The sequence below is a fragment of the Perna viridis genome, chromosome 5, assembly GCF_037379345.1.
Source record: "Perna viridis isolate PV_CMFRI_1.1 ecotype Kerala chromosome 5, ASM3737934v1, whole genome shotgun sequence".
NCBI lineage: Eukaryota > Metazoa > Mollusca > Bivalvia > Mytilida > Mytilidae > Perna > Perna viridis.
Window position 1 is genome coordinate 34,074,955 of NC_142449.1, and position 21,942 is coordinate 34,096,896.

Below are 21,942 nucleotides of genomic sequence, written 5' to 3' on the forward strand. Positions count from 1 at the left end.
TCGGTAAACGTTGTCCGTGATAAGTCAGACTTTTCAAATTTTGTTTTATGCATATGTTATATACTTTCACATACCCTGGTTTTGTAATATCATATTTGTTTTTGTTTGTTTGTTTGTTGGGGTTTAACGCCAGAGCAACAATATTTCAGCTATATTCAGGTGATGAACATAAAATGGATGATAAAATGAACATAACATGATCATGAAATGAAAAATGAGATGGGACAGAAGATAATGGAGTCGACAAATTTTGATGGCCACGGGAAATAGGGAGAGGTGGGTAGGGTCGGGCAATTTAGCCTCCTGTGGCGGAGCCCTATGGTTCCTACTCCGGGAGAATACCACAGCAGAGTTTTTATAACGTGCGAGGAACGTGGCATCTTTCCCAACACGGTGCACCACTATGGTTTGCGGTCAGGATTTCCGTATTATAACCTGACAACCCCAGTATGTAACACACCAGGGGTATCCCATTCCACCACCTGGGGCACACAACCCAGTTGCTCCGTGGGCAGAGCGCCCTAGCCCCCGGCTAAGGTTCTGAGCTTTATTTAGTCGCCTTTTACGACAAGCTTAGCACTGCTGCAGGCCTTTTCTTTTGACACCCGGACCTGCATGGGTCTGTAGTCGCAGTTTTCTTGCCTTTCTCGTTTTTGTTGTTGTTGTTGTTGTTTTTTTTTTTTTTTTTTTTTTTGGGGGGGGGGTAAACCAACAATTATTAAATGTAAAATTTGCGACTTCCTTGCACCACAACAGCAATCAAACAAACAAAAAGAAAGAAAAAAGAAAGAACGAAAAACAAAACAGAACAGAACAGAACAGAACAAAAAAAAAACATGTAGATGTATAAAGTTATATCTATTTGACAAGTAATTCAGGTCTTTAAGCAAAAGGAAAAAAAAAGATTTTTTTTTTGGATTTGTAAGTATTATAGAAATGAAAAGCATCGGTGCACCACCCATTGCATGCAAACGGTAGCTTAATGTGTTAACGAACATGACCAAGTCTCTCCTGTACTTTTGAGATTTGCCGCTATGTCGGATTAATTAAGATACAAAATGTTCGCGTTTGCAATCGAAAAAAAAGAAAATGCGATTTTTATGAGCCTTTTTCTGGTAATTAACCAAATCCGCAGGTGCCACGGAAAACCATAAAGAGACAGTCATCCTTCTTTCCTTGACATAACGAGACACTTTCTCCTGATTAATTGGATTTTAGCGGCTAAAGAACAATATTTTTCTCCAAGATGCTATTATTAAGGAATTGAATGTAACAAAGAATTGACTTTCTTTGACAAATTTACGGAAATTTGATACAAAAACAAAGCGTTAAGTCATCAGCATCTTTTGACTTTTACAATGGTTTTTTTCAGATTGCAGACTTTTCAGGATCACGAATCGATTCGTGTAATTTTTCCTTTCTAAAAAGGAAACAGTATGTTCTAATAAAGCACGCACCCTTTTTGTTATTTCTTGCTAAAGTACTTAATTGCACACGTTGCTACTTCAAGCTGAAATGTACTCACTTTCTTAAGAGCCCTTTTAATGCTTTGTAGCTTAAGTACAAACTTTCACTTGCTTTGTTGCTTTATAAACCTGCACTGTGCGTATGTGTTTTTGCTAAGGTAAACACTCTTTGTCGGATTCCTAGATGGAGTAGACATTTTGTTGAACTTCCTCTTTAACACTTTTGTCGGATAAATTGATTAATCCGTATTATGATCAAGATTGATACAATATAGGGGTTAAAAATTTCATGCAAACTTCGAAACTTTACTTAAAACTTAAATCTTGACGTGAAAAAAAATGCTCCGAAAATACGTATCTGTGCACATCGGGCTTGCTCCCACTATAAAATATGGAGCCTGTTTTCATTTCACGGTGGCAAATTTTTAAAAGAGGAGGGTCGTGCTTTAACCCCACCGCATTTTTGCGCCTGTCCTAAGTCAATAATTTCTTGCCTCTGTATGTCTTGTTTCAATTTCTTCGTTTTAATTTACCTTTATGTTGCTGGAGTATACAGATGCAACTATTTCGCTGTACCTGTGTATAATGTTTTTTTTTTTTGCGGACCAGCTGCAGCCTGCTCAGTGGTGTGAGTGTTTCTTCGTTGTTCATTGAAGATCCATGTGTGGCCTTGAACTGAGATTTTTCACCCCTTTGGGGTTGTTGTCCCTTTCACATAATCACCCTATCTATTCTCCTGATACTTTTGATAGTGGGAGCAAGTTTCTTTGCTCCGTGAAGCACCAGTCAGCTGTCTAGTACATGATTTATTAGACCTGAAATGTGTAGATGAAAAACTAAAACAGGAGATGTACATCTTAAAAATTAAAACAAAATTTAAATAAATTAAAATTCAGTAATATAGGAGAAGATATGAATGAGAGATGGGCACACCTCTGTGTAAGGGAGCGAATAATGGAAAGTAGGAAGGAAGGAGAGCGGAGACCCCCAGTGGAGGATCCAGAGTTTTAGGTAAGATGGGTGGGGGGGGGCAAAAAAAATTTTGACAGGATCACCGGTGAGAATCACGAAGTGAGTGTTTTTCATGATTTAACAAACACAATTTTTCAACAATTTTCTTTTCTGAGGGAGGGGAGGGCCGGGCCGCCCGCCCACCCCCCTGGATCCGCCACTGACCCCTATCACTTCATAATTGCATTCAAAACTTGTAAATCAAAATCTATAATAGGGGATGCACATCTTCAGTATATTTTATGGAGATTTATTTAATTCAATTTTGTGATGCGTGTAATTTTTTCTTTCGAAATAGGAAACAGATAAGATATGGCACCCTATAACGATCCATGAGTTCATGATGGCGACTAAAAACTTCTGTAGTGACGACTTGTAGCAACATAATTTGAATAACAAGAAACACAAAGTAATTTGCAAATCTTCATGCTCGTCACCGTCAACTTTAGAGCAGATGCACCCCATTGTTTGGCTTTAGGACCGCTTTTACTTTAAATATCTATCTTAGGTCACTTACACAAATGATTACAGATGTCATGTCCATGACTTGTTCTAGAAAAAATCTGTAATATGTACAAAATGTTCTCAATTATTATAAGAATTTTAAATAAACGGTCACTACAGTGGTTTATGGAATTTAATCCAGTTAAAACAGAAATAATGGTCTTCATTAACACATGTTAACTGAAGTCATAATTATACTTATCAAACAAAGCCAGAGAAAACCTGAGATTTCTTGCACTCATGAGAGAAATTCATCGTTTTTTTTTTTTGTTTGTTTTTTTTTTTTTCGCTCTGTTGTGTTTCTTTCGTGTAAGAAATCCTAGATCTTAAATAGGAACGCACGTCTTCAAATAGGGACGTATGTCGGAAATCCTACAGATCTTCAACAGAGACTCGTTTAAGAACCTATCAATCTTTTGATATATATTGGTTGTTTATCATCAAAAGGGAGTCTGAAACATTAAATTTCTACTCTATTTTTTTCAGTTGAAAAAACATCTGAATTTATTTATTCTTTAGTCATGCTTTTTTATAACATGGAATAATTATGCCCATTAATCGACTGCAAATTTACATGCATGTGACAATACTTGTATTTTGTGAACAAATCCAATACCATAAATAAAGATAAAAGTGTTTCTGTATCAATTTTTATGAAGCTTTTAAAGTTACTAAAATATTAAAAAGTACTCCAGCTAAGAATTATGCAAAATGTGGTACATGTTTGGAAAGCCTACATATTTTTATCATTTATATTTAGCTTAAAATGTCATAGTAAACAGAAGGAACATGTGGTTTTAAATGTAACACGTGTTTACAGAAGACAAAAATTACATAGAAGGCACTGTGGATTTCAAAATTAACGGCGATAACTCTGTAAATGACACTAAAATACATTCGAAATTGTTGGATTTTTAATGCGGATTATCTCCTATTAGCAGACAGAATGGGATGAATGATTATACATGACATCATATAGACCTATAAAGCAACTTAATAACAAAAATAAAAATGTGTAACCTTTTTTGGAGTGTATCATACATTACAGAATTTGCATGGTTCTTACAAAGACTGCTACTTAAATATATAAGAGAGTACATTAAAAGAAACTAATTGTGCCAAAAATATTTAACCAATTTTCTATTTTCATTTATAAAATTGAAAAAAAAAATAAACTGATGATGTTGATTTTTATTTGTTCCCACACTTTAGTAAATTTTAAAGTTTTATTAGAACTTAAAAATAAATAAATTGCATAATGTGACACAAAAACACGAAGGATGTCCCAGGAACAACTAATACCTTTGATTCCTAGTTACTTTACGTTTCTTTATTTCCCAAAGGCCACCAAGATCTTTCATTTTTGAAAATACAACTGGTATTCATATAATTAATGAGAAAATGTCACTCAGAGTGACTACATTAATTGAATCATTAAATCATCCTTAACAATAAAACACCTGCATCTTGGAGAACTTTTTAAAGTTCTGCATCTTTTTTTGTAACTTTTAAAAAGTTTTATTTTATTAATTGTATTATTAATGTCAGTGCATTTGAAAAAAAATATATATCTCCACCACATCCGTTTTTTATCAATTTAGATCACAAACTCCGGAGCATTGGTCTCTTCCATGCCTGCACTACTTTTACCATTAGTGGAGGAACGTCAACGGTACGGAACTGGAGCTGCTTTGGAGTTTGTTTAGATCAAAGATCAGAATTGATATAGCAGTAACCACAGCCTTTGGATTTGTAAAGCCTGTTAGCATCTGAAATTATTTTACACTACTGCAGAAAAATAGTCCCACTGTAATACCTCATTAAGGTTCAAATGAAGAGAGTTAGGTCCATTTTATATGTATTTCTATTACATCATATTTAATTCTATGCCATTTACGCTAATAAACAAACCCAATAAACAACGTACAGTGCGAACTAAAATATGATGATTGATTTGATATAACAACGATCCAATTGAAAACAGATGACTCTAACCTCACCAGTATCTGTTTATTTTTAGGCATTTACTCGAATAAACCAATCGTTCATTATATTATATTCAATATGTCGATATATTTAAGTTGCCTACAAATGCGATATTCTTAGTCGCATAATAAACCATTTGATGTTTAGCTAGAAATGATAACACTTCGAGATTATAAATAGCCATCGTTCATATAAATGAAAGGTGTTTTCCCATTTTTCCAACTTTTGAAAATTGCCTATTCCCATTCATCCAACTTTAGTTATGGGTTAATTTTGGTGTTCTCCGTTTAGCACTAAATAGGCGACTTCAGAAATATTGACAAGAAATAAGTTCCGATATGTTATTATTGGAATAAAACATAGAGGAAAATATATATGCTAAAATTGATTAAAATTTGAAAATTTTTTTGAGAATAAAAACTAAATATTTTCTAAAAATTAAAGTATAGAACATTTATATAATATTTTATGAAAAAAAAATTTTGATAAATTTTCAAACTTTTTAAGATTTTTTAAAAGAAAAAAAAATGGAATGAAAACTAAGTGTTTTATGAAATTAAAGTGTAAAACATTTATATTGTATTTAATAAGAATGAGTAAGTCGTTATTGTCAATCAGATAACTGATTTATTATAAAATGAGGAATTGGGTCAAATTAAACATTTAATTATCTTGAATGAAATGAAAGGCCTCAATTTTGGCGCCAAAGGAAAACGCCCAAAAATATCCTTTAAAATATCCAGGCTTTATTTAAGAGTAGCCATACTTCAATAGTCACCTAACCCAAGCTCCAATTAAGAATCCTTTGTTCTTAATTGCCTTTGATCAAATTTATCCAACTTTTCTTTTTTACTTGTATTACCTGAAATTTCGAAAAGTTGGATAAATGGGAATGAACCAGATGAAAAAAGAGCAATTCTGTATGCCAATTGAAGGAGCTGTCTTCAGATATTTCATGCAGGACCTGGCGAATCCATATATTTACAGAAAGGGGGCAGTGGTTCCGATCAAGAAACTTATATAAAGAAAGAGGTTTCAGACAAGGACTACACCCCCTGTTCCAGGCTAGTTGCCGCTAATTTTTTTGCTGAACTTTAACAAAAGGATAGCATAATCCCTGAAATTATCCTGATCTGTAACCCATTGTATCGTGTATTTTTAATACAGTTACCGCCTCGTGACACCGGAAGTCCGGAGATGACAAATAAAAATGAAACTTTGCTTACAGACGATGGCATAGGAATTTCCGATAATGCATTTCTCAGGAATGGTGTCCGTCTGAGGTCTGGTGATATTGCTTTTTGTAATAATAATATTTTTTTTGGCTATTTGGCCACGTATTATAATGATAGAGCTGTAGATGCTTCGGTATCTTAAAAGTGCATGGCGAGTGTTTCATGCACCAGACATAATTGTTGAAATTTTGTTCAAAGACTTTGGCGTTTATGCCAATGTTCATGTCTCCTGAATTAGGTGCACAGAAACCTATCGTTTTTACATGACACACAAGTGTCTATGCAATAACTTGTAGGAAGTGAGCTATATAGCTTATCAAATTAAAATGTAGCTAGTTGAGAGGGACATGTATTTAAATGCATGCTTTATTTCATTGATTGTGGCTAAAGTTTGAATGATTTGACAGACAGTATCGACCTGGAGATCATTAAATTGAATTTCGACTTTGGAAATTGGGAAAGGCCAAATAGTAGTTTGTAGTTCAATTATGCATTATGTTTGATGTTTTGTGTTAATTCATCTAGGTGTTCCATGTAAACTAGCATCGACCCTGAATATTTCGCGGACTAACGCACTACATGCTACGATGCGTCACGAATTTTGTTGTGTGTTTATTAAATGTTCTTGATGATCAGAATTGTGAATTTAAAAATAAATCAAAGAGTTCATTCCATTCGTCTGTCTAAATATATGGTAACATCTACAATCCTGCAATACAGATAAAATTCGAATTTCAGTCTGATAGGATTATTTATACAAAAGATGTTGTTTTTTACACTCCCCAAATTTTGTTGGTGAATTGGAGTTATCTTTTGATATCAACCATTTACAACGATAAGCTTGTGTTAAGATTCACCGTACTTTCCTTTTATCCTTGCTTTTATACCATATTTTTGCAATTTGACGATTATTTGAGGCGTAAAAATTCAAATGAAATTCAGATGAAATTATCTAAAATAACTTATTTATTGTGCATTTTTATCGGAAGGTAATCTAAGTAATTTGAAAGAAATATTTAAACGTTTCTTTTTTTTTAAAGTTGAAAATTAGAACGTATAAAACAAATAAAATAACGTCATATCCACTCAGCCAATCAAAAGACAGAAGATGTCACTGGTGACCCGGGGTTATATTACAGAGAAACTTGCGGAACGAAATAATATCCGGGCTGCCAGGTTAAAACTAGTATTAGTTCTGTCATTCGGTTGTTGCACTTGCGAGATGAAAATTATCCGTAGATTAAGTATGAATTTGGATCGCAACAAATGCACCATCGTATACCCTTTATAAAAATAGAAAATACAGAGATCACCAAACGATCTCGAACAAGTGTAAACATACCGTTAAGCAAGCCCTGAAAGGCCCCGACCCGTATACCCTTTATAGAAATAGAAAATACTTACAGAGATCTTCGACAAGTGTAAACAAACCTTTAAAGCTGCATTAGCTGCCAAATTTGTTCAGTTTTGATTCTACTGAATTTTGCTGATTCGATGAAATAAGTTAGTAGTAATGCAATTGAAGCAATAAATGCCGATAATACCTACAGAATATTGTGAAAACAACTTTTTTTGTTCAATCAGGGAAGATTAATAGCTCTGATCTAATTATTTTTCACCATTACTTCCGAAGATTGTCGACAGGACATTCACCTGGGTTAAAGAATACTTTAACATAGGTAAAAAAAAAATAACAATAACGAATACATGTAAGCAAGTTCTTCTTTTCATTTCATTACATCTATTTCTTGACTCGTTTTCAAATAAATAATGACCATATTTGAGCTACATTATATCCCAATACGTAAATTTCAAAATGATCCTTGCGTTATATTCGAACTTTTTTCTTATACGGCTTGAGTCCGTCGGACGGCTCTTCCTTGCCGTTCAATAACCACTTCCGCTTTGCAATCAGATTTTTAAAAAAAAGAATCGACCCTTACAGCACATGCGCGGATTAAGGTCACCATAAGTCACATGCATACGAATTTATGTAGGTAATTTTTTTTGTCTCGCAAGACAGTAAATACATAGACACCCATTTCATGTAGTTAATGCATTTTATTTATGGATATCAAATGAAATTATACAAGAAAAGTACAATTTAGTAGAAGTAATTCAAAGTTAAGGTATATTTCAACAGAAACAAAATTCGACGAAAATGACAGCTAATGCAGCTTTAAGTAAGCCCTGAAAGGTCCCAACCCGTGTACCCTTTATAGAAATAGAAAATACTTACAGAGATGACCGAAAGGTTTCCTGTAAGTGCAAACACATCTTTAAGTAAGCTCGGGAAGACCCCGACGATAAAAGTGACAGAACGGTGACACTTCTTAAAAATAAACTAAAACCAAATAACGACAAGAAAACACTATAATGACCAAAATATCCTGACTGTGGACAGGGCATATCTGCGATGAGGTAAAACTAGTTTTATAAGCCCTTAAACAACAAATACATATATCTTAAAATTCAGACAGTAATATATCAAATTGTGTGACCGATATGATTTGTATATTTCCAATATAAAAAAATACCTCCACCGGTCATAGATACTCCTCCTCCTTCTTGGCCACAGCCGACCTTTAGCGAGAACTACCATTCTAAATCCCCTGAGTCTGTTTTGTACAGGCGTTGTTGCGTTCGATATCCTGAATATATATTTCAGCAAGTTCCGCAGCTGGAGACGTTCGTTCCGTCTATTACTAATCGCTGCAGACGGGCCTAATCTGGTTCCCTGGTCAATATCACTTTTTCCCTACTATGCAAGATTCTTGCATTTTCTGAGAGGACCAGCTGCAGCGTTGAGAGTGAATTTTGAACATCAGACGCTGTTTTGGAGCTTGACGTTTTAATTCTTTTGCTCTACGATTTTTTAGTCGGGTTGTTCCAGATGTTCTGGGCGTTCTTTTGTCTTCCTTTTTACGTTTAATATTGCCTCTTCTTCTCGATATTATTTTGTTGTTGGTGATTGTTTGCGATTATATCAGGCAAATATGAAATTACGCTTTAAAATTAAGAGAGATCTTTGTTACACTGTTTTAGACAGCATCATAACGATAGTCAAATTAATTGAATATAATTTGATATTTCCCTACAAGATTGAAGTTATCACTACAGAAGTTTTATGGTTGTCATCATGAACTCATGGATCGTTACGGTGTATTCATCTGCACCATGGAAACTGATTTGTTCAACGTGTCATAGTCCTTTTTTGTCTACTCAGACTTGACTTTTTATGAGCAACTCGGCGGGTGTTTCTAGAAAAGCAGAGGACGCTTACCCTACCGGTGCACTTGGTCCATGCTCCCACTTTATAGTGGAGTCCGAGTTGCTCATTTGCTTTTGTTGCTTTGTGTGTATGATTTTGGTTGCTTTGTGTTCTTTGTTGTATGTGTCTGTTTTCCATGTCTGTTTTTTTATCTCTGGATTGCATTCTTTTGATTACCGCTATAACCTTGGTTCCCTTGATTACTCTTTGATTACCGCTATAACCTTGGTTCCCTTGGTTACTCTTTGATTACCGCGATAACCTTGGTTCCCTTGGTTACCCTTTGATTACCGCTATAACCTTGGTTCCCTTGGTTACTCTTTCAACAGTGTGCCATTGCTAGTCATACAGAAGAAAAATAATTCTAAAATATGTTAAATATTGTCATTTTTAAGAAATATATTATAAAGAGTTCCCAGATTGCATTTTTAAGCTTTAAAAATGGAATTACCTTCTCTAATTGTAGTTTATTAACCAGCCTAGTAGCCACACTTGTCTGACCCGAATGATATCATAGATAATTCACCGTAATTTGCAGAATTACGAAATTCGATGCATTTATTCCATGTATTTCAGATGGTAGAACTTCTTGGTACAGGATTTGGCATCCTATTTCGATATATTTAAGACTTGGCTATGATAAAAATTTTGTCTATTAAAAAATAACATATATTTTCCATGTGCATATTGTTTATTGCACGAAGTGCAATGAACAAACTATGCACATGGAAAATTAAACAATATGCACATGGAAAACTTATGATGTCATTTTTCAATAGACAAAACTTTTATCATAGCCAATTCTTATAAATTAATTTTAAAACATATTTTCATCTTTAAATATGAAAAAAGTAGCTCTGAATTTAACTGAATAGGGGCGTGTCAAAATTTGTTTATTCATTGATATATAACAAAATTGTTTTAACCAATCAGATTACAATATTATCTCAAATGAATTTGTTTGCTACTGATACCTTTTTAGTATAATATTTATAATTTAGATCTCATGTATTTGTTCAAATACTGCTGATGAGAGGTTACGCCTTGAAACTCGCGCATATGCAGCATACAAACATTTGCAATATTTAAATGATTGTTACTTTTGTAGTTAGCATTAATTTAACTATCAAGGGCCAAACAGCATCTTGCGTTCGAAATTCACTCTAGGCGCTGCAGCTAACCCTCTCAGAAAATACAAGAATTTTGCAAAGTCGGGGAAAACGACGTTTTCTAAAAGCTTGTCTTCAGCGGTAAGTAAGATAGGAAACAAACTTCTGCCGCTTCGTGGAGCTTGCTCATCTATATAGTTTTATTTCCTTCCCGTAGATTCCACAGACCAAACGAGCAGAAGAGGACCAACTACGTGCATCTTGGTAATGGATTTTTGTTGGAGAAATACATTAAATTTTCTGTTGGTTTTCTGTGCCTTTTCTCTTTTATTCTTTTATACCCGTCTTTTTATGGCATAACAGTAATAGTTTCATGTCGTCATTCAAACCCTGGTTACCTTGATATCATTTTATAAATCTAATCTAACGAACGTATACATTTTTGTATTTTAATTGGTACTCCGCCCGTCTTTTATAAATTTTACAACTGTAAATTCATGCAGCTACAATCATGAACAAACACGACCGCTTTAGTAACTGCCGCTTCAACAACAGAAAGTACTGAGAAAGTATTGTTTGCCAATTTTGAGAAATGCCTATCATATATATATCATATATTTAACTATCAAGACCATAATTTTGGTTATTTAATATACACACAACAAAAAAAAAAAAAACATTAAATAACCAAAATTACATATGCAAAGAAACAAAAGCATATAAGCAACATCACATGGACTTCACACAAAACTGTGTACATGGACCAAGTGCATCGGTAGGGTAAAAGTCGTGCGCTTTTCTAGAAACACCCGCCGAGTTGCTAATAAAATGTCAGGTTCAAGGTAGACAAAAGAGGAAAGGAAAACTATCACATGATGAACAAATTTGTTCTTATGAGATGCAGATGACCACACCGTAACGATCTTCGAGTTCATGATGAAATAAAAGGAATGAAGTCTCTAACTAGTAACTCATATGACTATAAATTGAAACTCATGGGATGGCTTGATACCGAAATCACGAAAAGTGAACCAAGAGTTCGACCTATAAACGCTATTGTTGACACAATAATTGTACGTAGTGCAGATTTAAATGATTTACTTTAATTTAAATGAAAAGCTGGTGCTTCAGGCATCATTTCCGGTTGAACTCTCTGTTGAACATTGAGACTTCTGAAGAAATGTTATCTATTTATAAACTTTACCCAATGATGCATCAAGCAATGCGTGCACTTAATCCTACATGATTGATTATTTCACACTACGAAATGAAAAAAAAATCCGCATTGTAAAATATATTATATTGACAAACACATGACAACTCAGACCTCCTACTGTACGACAGTGATACAAAAAAGTTACCCACCTCGACGAAAGCAAGATAAATTGACAATAACGTGTTGGAGGTCCCCTTTGTTTTCCAATTTCTAAAAATAATTGAAAGCATAGGCATTACTATGATAAACACAGAGAAATTATCTAAAACAACTTCATCCAATTTTTTATTTTTTTTTATTTTTGAAGCCTTGATTCGTTTCAAATTTGTGACCTTAATACAACTCAAATTTATTTTATCTCGGTTGTTAATATTTACAGTTAAGTAAAAATATATGTGGATTATAGGAAGCAGAAAGGATATCTAATTTGTTGAGCCTACAAATATAATTACTTCGTTTTTACTTTAATTACTGCGTGTTTGAATTATTTTTTCAGACAAATACAAAAAGAAGAAGAAGAAAAAAAAAGAAGCCCTATTCATATTGCTATTGTAAGCAAAAATCACGAAAAAATAACCTGTTGATAATTATGAAAATAAATTAGAAAATTGATAATCACACACAATTAAATGTAAATTTGAATGAAGAAAAGAAAACGGCAGGCAAACGATACGACTCATTATCTAATGATAACTGAAATTCACCTTCCTGAAATGGAGTTAAGCTGAAACACCAAAGTGGCAAATTCAGTATTTAAACATTATAAAAAAAACATGCTATTATCATTCGTTGTAGGTTTTAAACATTAGGATATGATCATCTGTTGACCTTTTACATATTATTAATGCCATTATAATTCCTTTCTTGTAAATTCGAGAAACTCAAATAAAAAACAAATCATAACACTGAGAAAACTGAAGGACGATATCGGATATTTCTGATAAACTTGATTTATATACTAGTAATAGAATACATGAAGATCTAGGTATACCTAATACATGAATACCACCCTGAATAAGGTTTTTGGGTTATGTATCAAACATTCAAACGAAATAAAATGCAAAAAGGTTAAATCACATAAAATATTGCCTTGTCAATAAACCATCTAATAAGAATTTAACACAGACAGTTTTACCTGCCAATAAATATCTTATTAGCACAATTTACTAAAATGGAATAGAATTTCTGAATTATTTTGAAATTCTGATACATTTTGAAGAATGCAATTCTTGTCTATATTGGTAGAAAAATACTGGGGAAAAAGTCGCGTTAAAACGTATCTAAAGAAATCACTAATATCAGCCAGTCGGAAAGCCAGACGTCTTAAATAATGTAGCATTTTAAAATGATAATAAATGTAAAAAAAGTCAAAGAATATTCCCACTCAAAAACATAATCAGCATTAAGTTTTAATTAAGACAAAAAGTTTTGTTTGAAATGATCAGACATGATTATTCTATATCTTTGAAGTTTTTGTCATACTCAAATAACATAAAAGGATGTTTATAGTTTTTCATTAAACTTAATGTTATAAAAACCATTTTTATCTGTATATTACTGTTTCAAAGAAAACATAGTATAACAGTCAAAAATAACGTAGACTCAAGAATCATTATTTGAACCTTAATTCGGTCTCGCAAATGGTAAATTTCTTTGATGTTTTATATTGACAATTACATTCCAGACATATCGGCATTTGTTAAAGATATTTTTTCTTGTACCTTTTTAAAAAAAAAACATTATAATGCCCTTTTGACGGCACAGAATAAGTTCTATTGTGGAGAGCAGATTTAATTTCAGTCTGTAAATCTACTTGTCATTGAAAAACTGCGTATATGTCCGGTTTCTTCAGTAATATCAAATTGTAATATCTCTTAAATTTTTGAGTTTCCCCTAATTTGTGATATCTAACGATCCCATGGAAGTAAAAAAAAAATCTATGCAATGCATTGATCGAAACGGAAAATGTTAACATATTTTAGAATACTACTAGAGAAAAAGTTAAACGGTTGTAAATTGTTGATGCGAAGACATGCGGATTCTGTAAATAGTACACATTCAAGATCATAACATTGTTTTAAATTAAGAACACATTCATGCTCACTATCCTTACACGAGAACAAACCTAAAAAAACATTAGATACAATTTATATTTGTACACGGGGATAAAGCAGCAAATAACATGGACACTTATGTTTTGACATAATTATTACATAGGCATATATATAATATAGAAACAGACGGTAAATTCATCTAACCAATAAAAACAATTCCATTTGTTTTAATAATACAGCCACTTTAAAATGTAACTTTCAAGATATTGTTAGTAAACAAAAACACAAACAAACAAAAACCCAAAACAACACCACAATCCTCCCCAATCCCCCCCCCCAAAAAAAAAACAACAAAAATTAAAACCCTGATCGGATTGGTAAGGTGCCTCTTGGCATTAGATTTGATCGTTTGACAACTCAATACGATAACTTATGTAGCAGTCTATGTAAGAATCATGCAAATATTATGTGATACACCTACAAAAAAGGCTACTCATTTTTATTTTTGTTGTTAAGTTGCTTTATAGATCTATATTATGAAATGTATGATTATTCATTCCAATCTGTCTGCTCTTAGGAGATAATTCACATTGAAAATCCAATAGTTTCTATCGTATTTTTGTGTCATTTACAGAGTAATCTCCCTTAGTTCTGAATTTTACTGTACATTCTATATAATTTTTATCTGCAAAGAACAAAGGTCATATGAAAAGTCACATGTTACATTCTGTTTACTATAACATTTAAAACAAAATATCAACAACGAGAATCACATTTTCCATGATTCTTACCAGGAGCTCTTCTTAATACGGTAAAATGTACTATGTTCCCTGTTTAATTTTGAATTCTTTGTTTACCTTTAGTTGATATGTGTAAAAAATAAAATGTTTCCCTATAAGATGAATGAAAATCAGCTTGCAGTGATCTACGAATTAGATCAATTATCAAATTGTTTTAGTTGTCTACCAGAAGCGGAATCGAGCCAGTGGTTAAAAACACAACGATAACAGCAGTCTTGTATGCAGACTTATGACCAGATTTATATCACTACATATGTCATTGATCATAATTGTAGATTATAACCAAATATTTTCAAAACTAGTAAACCACCGAAGCTTTATTTCTTGAATCGTATATGGTAGAACCACTCGGTGCTGGATTTGGCTTCCTTTTTTGATATTTTTTGTTATGAGTACTTCGTATATACAAGTTAAGTTTTTTGTTAAGATTTCTGTATTTTGGTTCTTATGTTGCTGGTGAGTAGTTACTCTTTGAAACACATGCACAGCATGCTCTAATTGGTAATATTGATATTTCATATAATTTTCGTTTGTGGCACTTTCATTGCTTTCTACTGAGTGCTCGGCTTCCATAAATTTGAAACTTTTGTACTTATGGAACATATTTGCCAAAGAAATTAAGAAAAAAACTTTCATTTATTCCTAATTCCGGACTCCTCCAGTATGTTATAATTTTGTTTCTTGCTTGATCGGGTAAATTTATATAATTATCAACCAAAGGACGATCTTTGCCAAATCTATCCATATGGCTCTCTTACTATTTTAAAGGAGAAAATATTGAAGACCAACTTAAAATTTTCCAACAACGACAGATTGCAACGGACATCAAACGATGACAAAGGTTTGCATGGTTAAAAATCAAGGTAAATCAATATAAACATCAAAGAGTTATAAACGGACATAAAAACAAGCATACAAAACAAACAAAGGGAAAATAAAAAAAAATAATTTTCGTTTGTAGTACAAAGGTGAATGAAAATTAGGCATCAAATTCCTTAACAATTTTTGTATTTGTGAAATACACCTCCACCTCAATAAAAAAAACTACAGTGAAACCTGTCTTAACCATCCCATTAAAAAGAACGTTATAAAACAACAGTAAAACCTGTCTTGACCATCTCAATACAAAGGAACGCTATAAATCTACAGTGAAACCTGTCTTGACCTTCTCAATTAAAACGAACGTTATATAACAACAGTAAAACCTGTCTTGAACATCTCAATACAAAGGAACGTCATAATATTACAATGAAACCTGTCTTAACCACCTCAATAAAAAAAAGGAACGTTATAGAACTGCAATGAAACCTGACTTGACCATCTAATACAAAGGAACGTCAGGGAGGCCTGTCTTAACCATCTCAATCAAAAGGAACATTATAGAGCTACAGTAAATCCTGTCTTGACCATCTCCATAAAAAGAAACGTTATAGAACTGCAGTAAAACATGTCTTGATCATCTCCATAAAAAGAAACATTAAAGTCTAAACTAGACCCTCAAAAATCCAAAACTTTGTCTTAATTAGTCTCTGCTAAAATTTTGGAATGTCACTTCAAAATGTATTTTAAGTAGCAGTCTCCATAAAAATCAAATGATTGCCCCAAAAAGTGATTCATGGTATATCTTCAAATTACTATACTTGGTGTTTAAACAATTGTTCTATACCTAGAAATGATTTGTGTAAATTTACACTATTTTCTGTGTCCGTTGGAAAATTTCTCAGGACTTTATTACTGTGCCGATACCGTATGATTTTCCTATATATTTCATGTTGAACTGGCGAACTTTGATTGGCATTTATTGAAACGTTCATGTGGACATATATACCTTTTTCTACGTCTTTATTCACATTAGTCATCATCTTGGTAAACCGGAAATACCTGTCTAAACCGTACCAATTTTAAGCCCAAATGGGGTTTGACTATATGTTGATTTTGAGGATAAGTACATCTGAAACATTTCTGAAATGGACGAGAACAATTGATTTTGAGTCCTAACATGCAGTTATATTAGTTATCTGTATTGGAAGCTGAACGTTAGAAACTAATTGTTCTGTCCTTTAATCTTCTTGACGCCAGTTTCATTTTTCAAATGACATTTTATCTTTTTTTTTGTAAAAAGATCAGAGTGCTAGGCATTTTCACTCCATCGCAATGTTTGAGACGGCGTTCCATTAGCGGATACAAAGATCAAACAGAAGTACTGGATGTTATGGTACTGTTTAGCTTTGTATTTTTTGACAAACATGAAATCTTAGAAAAGATAATACAGCTAATGGTCTTGTTTATCCATAAATAGAGAGTTTATAATTATAATTCGATGATTAAACATGTATTGTTTTTGATGCTCTTTCCTATTCATTTTATAATCGTTTTCAAAGGAACAAGAATCAAAGAGGCAAACTTGTAACAACGAGATTAAACAACCACTTCAAACGAAGAAGGCTTGTGTTTCTACTAATACCTTCTTTTGAAATTATATTTCCCTCGCTGGTCAAAAACAACTTTTCCTGGAAAATGTTTGGAATTCGCTAATACGCGATCTTCAAAGACCGTAACAAGTAAAAGGGATACTTTCCTTGATGTTCTTTTTGCGTGCTATTTGCTGGTTGGCTATTAGAGATCAAAACTAATATTATGGTTAGTCCTTATGTCTATATGACTTTTCATTCCGTGATTCCAATTGACAGTCAGGTATCTATGATCACTATCACGATTCTACAAGAGTACAAAATGTTTATGAATGTTTTATGTAAAATCAAAGGAGATCGCGATTAAAACGAAATGTACTGTTAATCGAACTCATATATCAAGGGACAAAACATCAAGGAGAAAATACAAAGTTAAAAAAAAATTATAACAAATAAAGACAAAGGGAAAGTGAATTCATAATTATTTCGATAAACTAGAGCCTGATCCTATGTTGTGTAGATTTTGTAAAAAGAAAACGCAACAGAGAACTTGTCATTCGACTTATTAATCAATGATACAAAAAAAATCGCCTACACCGGCCTTTAAGTAGCATTCTTTATAAATATCAGAGATGAAGTGATACATGTATGTCAAAAACCCACCAACTTTACTTTTATTTCCAATTCAAAATCAGTTACAGATCACATAACAAGTCTTAGTTTTTTTAATTTGGGTGTTGCGCTTTTGAGATAAAATTGATATAGATTGTACATAAAATAAGCACTTTGCTCTTAATTTGGTTATATTTGGTTGATTATAGTGGGATATAAAGGTATGGTTTTCTTCAAAAGTGCAATTCTGCACGCAGAAAGGATTGCTGTTTTGTAAAAAATATCATATTTAGACCCCAATATAATATTTGTTTTTGCGGGTTTCTCTATACCATGAATCACCTTATCACTGGTAGTGTCTAAATTTTATATGGACTAGTACTTAAAAGGTTTTCCTGTCAAGACATTATCGTTAATTATTCCCCAATTGCAGAACAGATAATGATAGATGTGTTTTTCACCACATTAGTAGAACATCAACAAAGATGTTCTACCAATTTTGGCTTTAGCGTGCACAACATAAACCTACACCGGACCTCTGCGCCGCAAAACTTGATAAAAAATTACTTAAATCTGAGAAAATTCTTGACTGTTTGTGAAAATAGTGGCTAGTTTAATTTTCCAGTTTGTTCTTGACTTTTCCAGTTCATTTATTACTTAATATTTCCTTCCTATTTACGATTGTGAGTTTGGTAATTGTGTTATTATCTTGTAATCAATCATACGATCTTTTAAGGAAGCACTAGTATCATGTAAATTAAAAATAATAAAATAAAGGGTAAAGATTAGATCGGGATTGAACAATTAGTCATAATAATTATTAGTGAATAAAAACAAAGATAAAAAAAAGTAAAAGCAACAATTATGATAGTTATATCAAAGTTTCCTAACCATAACCAAATGTCTTCTCCTTTAATGGCAAGAAAACTATTTATATGAAATAAAGATCGATACAATTTTCCATTATCTATATGCTGTTAAATAGTCCATACTTTAAAAGAGTAAATCAAGGAAGTGAAGATTCGAGCGGTAATAAAAAAATATCCTAGTATTCCAAGTATAAAAACTAGGCAGGGAAAATAGACACACACAACAAAGTGCATAAAATAACCAAAAAAAACACATACAATAAAACAATAGTAAATAAGCAAACCGGAGGTAACATATACCAGGTGTACTGGTAGGGTAAGCGCCCTCTGCTTTTTCTAGAAAAGCCCCTCTAATTATCTATAAACATTATAAGCAGAAAAATATGTGTATAAAAAAATCATGGCAGAAATAAACATTAAATTGTAATAATTTAAGTGTCAGTCCCTATAAGAATCCGGCAGTAGGTGAAACATGGTACGAAAAAACCCATCATTTTGAAAAATTTCCAAGCAAAGCCAGTGATGCAGAAATCAATAAATGGTCTTTTCAAATAGAGAAAGCATCCTTGAGTGATATTTTATTGTAAGATCGGTGGGGTTTTGACATGCATAATTCTGACTTTTCCCATTTTGCCTGATTCTTACAAACACTTACACTTAAAACAAATATTACATACTTCGACTGCTTTTTACTAGTTGTTAAGGTTGTTGTCCATTTGGAATTATTCCATTTCCCGTTTCCAGTTTAATTTCTTTATTGAATTTTATGTTCTATAAATTGGTTAAATAGTTGATTATTCTGTATTATACGGTACGATTTTGCTTGAACCTTTGAAAATGGAATCTGTAAGAAAAAAAAAATCAGAGTATTTTTTAAATCCAATGTTTTGTTTTCCATTTCTTGATAAACACATTTACCAATTAATAGTTATGTCGTATTACCCCGTTTTGACACTGATAAATTATTTTTTGGTAATTATATTTCGGATTGACTTGATGTTGAAAATTTACCATATTACTCTACACCATTTTTAAGCGTAAATAAAGAATAATAATGAACAAAACAACAACATCGAGGAACAAAAACAAACAAAAACAAAAACAAAAAACAAAAAAACAAAAACAACCCCTCCCCAAAACAAGAAAAAATAAAAACAAAAACAAAACAAAAACAAAACAAAACAAGAAAAATAAAAATAAAAATAAAAAAAAACCAACAAAAAAACCAAGAAAAAAACAACAAAAATGCCAAAAAAAAAAAATAAAGGTTTTGGCTGGACGACATTTCAGTAAAAGAGTAATCAAGGGAACCAAGATTCTAGCGGATATCAAAAGAATGTAATACAGGGACAAAGATCAGACTTGGAAAACAGACATATACAACAAAGAACATACAGTAACTAAAATCATACATACAAAGTAACAAAAGTACATAAGGTAATTGAAATAACATGGAACAAAATTAAATGAACAACTCGGACTCCACTAAAAACTGGGATCATAGACCAGATGCATCGGTAGGTTAAGCGTCCTCTGCTAGTCTAGAAACACAAGCCGAGTTGCTCAAAAGTCAACCCCGGGGTAGACGAAAAAGGAAAGGAAAACTACGACACGTTGAGCACATCAGTTTTAATGGTGCAGATGAATGCACCGTAACGATCCACGAGTTTATGAAGACGATCATAAAACTTTTGTAGTGATGAATTCAATCGTGTAGCAACATAACAAAATATTTCTAGACTTGAGATAGTAATAATCAAGATTTGTAAAAATGTGAGATTCAGCGAGCATGTTAAACACCCTGAATTTAACTATCAAAAATGAAGAATAATTTCGTTATTTTTTCACAATTTACCCTAATCGACCTTCCGTATTGTTTTTCCACGTAAATTTCAACAATTGTTCATTTTGACTGATGAAATATTTGACTCGGAGCAGGTGCTAATTCACGTCGAATAATTCACAAAACTTCCGTACTATATAATACACGTACTAAGGATGCTAACTGTACAATGAAAACAGTCGATTGCGACGTCATGGACGGGCTTGTTCATAAGTGTGACAGAAATTTTACTCAGCGCGAATCTAACTACACAGTTTTGAATCAGCGAACAAAATGAATAAATGATCTTGACCTTTTGGAAGAAATCAATATAGAGCCCAGTCGTCACGACAAACTTTACGTAAGTATTCAGAAAAATATGAGTGATTTGAATTTCTTATATGACGTGCATCAAATCTCTTTAGACCACAGACATAATAAAAAAGTGATTAACAAATGACCACCATTTCGTGCAACTCACAGGCTGCGTCTATTAAAAAATATGAAGAAGCTTATCTAAGACATTTATGTTGTTACATAACCCCGGGCTAAAACAATACGACATAAATGGCCAGTCCGTGGTAAAACAATGATAATGTAAAATAAAGTTTTCGTGATTTATTTACCAATCAAAATTTATACAGTCGTATTCAAAGGTCTCCTCTTCAAGCGGAGCACCATGTGATGGCCCAAACTCATTTAGGTTTTGTATTGAACTCGCAATGCAAATTATATGACAGAACTTCAAATTCTTGTCGTTAAGGTAAAAACTGTTATTATGCTTTCAAAGGAATTTCATCCGATGGTACTTGCCCAAGTGTAATGTTAAAACTTTATTATTCTGTTATCTTACCGTCGTTACTATATGTCTGCGAAATGTAGACTAATTTGAAAACTAAAGATTTGTCAATGTTGAATGTGTTCCGACAATTTATTGCCAAAGCCATTCTACGTTTTAAACGTGATACTCGTTCTGATATTTGTGAAAACATTCTTGGACTTCATCCTATTATTAGTCAGGTAGATAAAGGAAAATTATTCTTTTTTCAGAAACCATGTTGCTTTAATAATAACATTTTATCAATTCGCATTTTGCTTGCAAGATCGTTCCTCTTTTAAACGAACCGTCAAGAAAACAACTAGGATTTATATCCGATATCACAGGTATACTTCCCCGTTACAAACTGGAAGGTAATCTCGCTACCTTTACACGCGATGGACATTTCCAACCAAGTTTGGAGGAAAAAGTAAATTAAAGTAAATCTTCAATTCAATTTGACGACAATCTGACAATTGGAAGTATCGTATAAACAATAACTGTAACTTTTCTAGATTCCAAAATATCCAGATAATTGTGACATTTGCGAAATTCTGGTCTGAAGCAGAAAGTTTCAGCGAAATTCGCACCTCGTATTTAATTATGAAATTGCTGTGATATTGCTGAACTACCAGTATTGCTCCGTTTGTGGTCGAAGATACAGAGATTTGTTTTTACATGTTTCCTGAATCCATGAACAAACGTTTTGCGTGATATTTGGTCAGACATAATAATTGAGAACTTTCCTCTGTCACTTAT